Source organism: Macadamia integrifolia, unplaced genomic scaffold (genome assembly GCF_013358625.1).
Source record: "Macadamia integrifolia cultivar HAES 741 unplaced genomic scaffold, SCU_Mint_v3 scaffold1591, whole genome shotgun sequence".
NCBI classification, from domain to species: Eukaryota; Viridiplantae; Streptophyta; class Magnoliopsida; order Proteales; family Proteaceae; genus Macadamia; species Macadamia integrifolia.
In genome coordinates, this window is record NW_024868269.1 from 36,389 (window position 1) to 41,407 (window position 5,019).

Sequence of the window (5,019 nt, forward strand, 5' to 3'; positions counted from 1 at the left end):
TTAGGGATTGGGCTGGGTTTGGGTTGAATCCTAAGCCTAGCTCAACCCAGTCCTGAGTTTAACCCTGATTTATATAGTGTAATTTAGGGTTAACATCATATCCTTTTATTTAGAATAATGAAATCTAGGTTATTGATTCTTATACCCAATTTATACGGTTTCTAACTACATCAAAAACAAAATTCAGCAATTGCTTCCAATATTCGATATATTTCTCCAATGCAACCCCAACCTTGACTGTAAAAACAATGTCAATCAAAATTAGCCCGACTCTAGAAAAAATAGGGTTGGCATGAGCCCAATAGGGTTGGACCTAGACATGAATCAGGCAGGGTTGGGTTAGGCCTAAGTTGAGTTTTGAGGACCTAGGGTTGGGCTAAAACCCAGCCCAACCCGGCCCTATTTCACCCCTAATATTTAGAGAATGTCAGAAAATAAGTAATATTGTAAAGAGTGCCCTTCTTAGTTTTTGTTGGTGATGCACAGTGGAAAGAATGGATTGGATATCTCTTGCATCCAAAATTATTGTACAAAAATCATAATATTATAGGAAATGAAATAATTACCTTGAAATCGTAAGTATAGTTTCTACTCATAATAATAATTTTTCCTCACTCTAGCAACACAAGGAATCATTCCTTCAATGCTTTAAATGGATCGAAAACATCAAGAGATGCACAATATTTTCAGGATTGTGAGGATTTTAGAAAGGGAGTTAGCCCAAATAGCACATTGGTTACACCATCCACCTTCTTTGAATGTTTGATACTCTCTCTCTCTTTCTCTCTCACACACACGCACAAAAACTGCAATGGTGAAAGGAATATAGGGAGAAGGAAACTTTAGTAACTACTGGGTGGTTTGATGGTGGAGAAGATGATTGTGTGAGCAAGGCACAATGGTGCAATGGTGGGTTTGGTGATGAAATAGGGGGTTCTGTGATGTGCAAATGGTTGCAGGAGTGGCAGGTCGACTTGCGCAGGACTTGACTGGGGCAATGCTCAACGAAGTTGCAACAATGGTATGCAATACTTAGAGAATCAAGGGCATCATGTTGAGTCAAGGATGGGGCACTACAAACTCCCACATAAAAGCCATTGTGCAGGAGTGGCAGGTTGACTTGCGCAGGACTTGACTGGGGCAATGCTCAACAAAGTTGCAACAATGGTGTGCAATACTTAGAGAATCAAGGGCATCATGTTGAGTCAAGGATGGGGCACTACAAACTCCCACATAAAAGCCATTGTGTTTTTCCTTTGTATATTTCGAATCGATGGGACTTTGTGAGTGGGTGGGGTGGGGTGGGGTGGGGTGGGGTGGGAGAAATCTTAGGCCACGTGGTCCGACAGGAAAAAAGTGATGTTTTTTCAAATTCCTATCCTAAACAAACAAACGCCCACAAACTCCATTGGGGTGAAAAAATACGTACAACTATTCCACCCCAACACCCTAACACTCCCAGCCCATAATCAAACAGGCCCTTAAGGAATGCAACCCATTCATATGTTAGATCTTTTAATAATAATGTGCATCAATGGATAATAAAATCTTGATGGATTTCATCAGTACTACTAGTGAAAATGTCTCATAAGAGTTTATCCTTTTTTCATATGTATAACCTTTAATTATGTTTCTATCAATTTATTTAATGATGGCACTAAAATCATATATGGGCCTATTTATTTGGTCATCATTAATTCTTAGTTGTCATTTTGAAAAACTTTTAGATGATATTAGAGAATTTGACGAACTAAAACTATAACATTCATCATGGTATCATATTCTAAGTCACTTTTGAAAGTAAGGGGACATAATAGTGAAAAAATTCCACAACACTAATAGTGGAACTGTCTGTTAGGAACCATTAAATTTTTCTCTCCTTTTTCTATAATGCCTAGAATCATTTAAGAACCATCCCAATGATACCCTTGGGGGGCGTTTAATTCGATTATTCAGTTGTTGGTACATGTTCTGATTCTGGATGTAACTCATTTGAAGGAGTTTCTTTGGAACAAGTTCCTTGTTAGAATAATTGTTTATTTACCCTTGAGTCTATTTGTTGATTCTGAGTGAAAAATTGTTTGGTTATCTTGATTTTGTCAATTGATTCTGAGTGAAAAAACTGTTTGATTACCCTAACTCTATCGGTTGATTCTTCCTGAATAACTGTTTGGTTTCCTGTGAGTATGTGAACTATATTCTTTTAGAATTTAAAATAAAAATAATAACAATATCAAGGTTTTCAATTATGGACTTCTTTATTTTACTTTTTTTTTCTTACAAGCGTGCGAAGGAATCAACATGATACCTTATTTTTCCATTTTCTAGAATTAGTTGGAGAAAGATGGGAGTAATTTTTTTTCTTTTTCTTTTTTAAATTAATATGTAAAAAAAAAAAAAAGAGTGGCACCCGTGAACTATCAATTCCAAGAGTTGTTGCCAACTAATTTATACACTTTGGCGTGAAGCAAGTATTTATTAATGCTCATTCGAAGGTAAGTAGAGTACTAGAAAAACCATATAACTATTACATCTCTCAATTTGATTGGTTTCAATAAATAGCTCTCTCTCTCTCTCTCTCTCTCTCTCTCTCTCTCTCTCTCTCTCTCTCAATGGAACAACCAAGTGGCAAAATAAAACTCTAAAATCTAGAAATTAGGTGTGGATGGGCATACATATAGTAGACAGCCGAATAAATAAAAAGATGCATACAACGGGCAGAATTGCAACATAGTAAGCTTATCATGTTGGCCATTTGAAACAACTTTTGCATTAATTTTTACCAGATTACACAGGTCGTTGAAGCTTTTGTAGAGTTGTAGTTGTTTAACTATTGATTACAACTCTTCTATGCCTATAATTTGTGACCAATGAATTGATACTTGTGATATTGGATCAATAACCCATCCTTACTGGTTATTAAGATCAATACAGTTCCTGTACAATAGAAGGGTCTTAATCCTAAAATCCATCAATTACTATGAAGTACTTAAGATCACTACAGTTAACAGTACCATATCCAAATGGCAAAGACCTAATATGGAACTTGAGAGCTACCCTTTTTTGACAGATCACTAGCACTGTGGAAACCCTTTCCACCTACTTCCTGCTATTCTTCTGCATTTCATAGTGAAAATTAAAGTATGTAATCAATTCCCTCAGAAGGAATGACAATTGAACAAATGGTTAGCAGCCAAGCCAAGATGCAGTAGTCTTCACATCATTCGATCATATAATATTTCATCCATCAACCACTAAGCTTAAAGCTAATAAGGAAAGGAAATCACTTGATTTAGAAGCATTTAGGTACACAAATTGAGCATTATTGACACACATCCTCTAGCAGACATTCTGTATTACAAATTACAACATGATAATAAGGCTTCTCTTATTTTTCATTCGTAGATGAAATTGATACAACATCTACACTGTCTGCTCTATAAACGATATCAGTAGAGGAACAGACAGGTCTACCAGAAGCTGCCTAGCCATTGAACCCACGTTCCAAAACCAAAACATTCTTTAAGCCCACATCTTCTCCCGTTTCTGTAAGATAATCAATAAGCCTACGTGCACATGATGGGCCATCCACCTACCAAAGAACCAACCATTTTATGGTTAGTTGAAGGATAAATAATAATGTCACAGAAACATTCTTGTTCTGCACTAAATAATTCCCAGAATTGAACAAATGTGGCGCATTGGAATGAACTACTGCTAACACGATCAGAATAAGGCAACAATCAGTTTAGCAAAACCAAAGCGGTCATAATAATCATTTCTAGAATTAAATAAGTGTGGAAATACTGACATGAGCTATTGTTAATGGAATCAAGAAAGTATTGGATAATAATGATACAGATACCAGATGACAATATATTATGAAACTACAAGTTTAAATCCTTCTTGCGTCAGGCACAATTGTTATTTGTGAAAAAATGCCTTTGTTATAACAAGCCACACTGGATTTTGGACAGCCAATTTGCTCATAACCACTGAAGAAGTGCAGGTTTTGTTCTATTGTGGATAAGCAGCAAGGGCAATAGGTTGAATCTGGTTCAGCTTCCGGCCAGAATGGAAAGTGCAGGAGAGTGCAGGACGATTAGCCAGAATTTGTTGCAGACCTAATAACTGAAGAGAGAAAGAGAGCATTGACGATGATGACAACGGAGCAGAAATGGAAAGTGCAGGAGAGAGAACGAGAGAGAGAGAGGGGGGGAAATCCTTGGGTCGCTTGGGCTGTTTTAGTATAGCAAAACAGAAATTACTCCTCACCAAATTCTAGGGTTCATATAACAAATTCAGAACGAAATAAACCACAACAGAGATTTCTTCATTCCAATTTCAACAATACTGAAAAAATCTCCAAATCTAGGGTTTCACATCTAGGTTTGAAGAAGAGGAAGAACCATACCTCAAACAATCTGGAAAACACCTCCTTCTTCAGTCGAACAAAGCCAACAAATAAATCTTGCACAATGAGGAAGAAACCTGAGTTGAATACCTAAATATGAATTTAAGAACTGGAAAGTTAACAACCGACGACTCCATAATCTGAAGAAAACACAGAAGAAGAAGGGGAAATCTCACCTCGCCTGCGTTCGTTTCTTAGAAACCTCACCTTGGCTGCATTCGTCTTTCATCGAAGGATGAGAAAGGTCAGATAGAAAAACCCGATAAGTGGAGTTACCCTGATTCTAAGGTTTTTATATGAACCCTAGAATTAGGTGACTCATTCTGAATTTACCTATTTAGGTTAATCCAGTTGATTTTTTTTATTTTTTTTTATTTTTTTGTGTTTTTTTGGTAAGGAATCCAGTTAAATTCCCTTTTGGATTTATCTATTCAGGTTAATCCATTTGAATTTTTTTTATTTTTTTTTGGGTAAGGAATCCAGTTGAATTCCCAACTACAGTGTAAATGGTGATTCCAATAAACACCAAGAGTCCGGATCACTTTTTCGTTAACATGAACCAAACAGTTTTTTTAATGAAAAACATGATTCCATAGAATGTAATC

At 36.3% G+C, this 5,019-nt stretch overlaps 1 long non-coding RNA gene across 1 annotated transcript; it reads right to left on the minus strand.

Moving 5' to 3' along the window:
* Nucleotides 1-3,269: 3,269 nt before the first annotated feature.
* LOC122064267 lies at nt 3,270-4,691 on the minus strand. Its single transcript, XR_006135635.1, has 3 exons — nt 4,591-4,691; nt 4,415-4,504; nt 3,270-3,592 (listed from the first exon to the last, which is right to left on the minus strand). It is a non-coding gene; the product is annotated as an uncharacterized LOC122064267 (long non-coding RNA).
* Between the last annotated feature and the right edge of the window lie 328 nt (nt 4,692-5,019).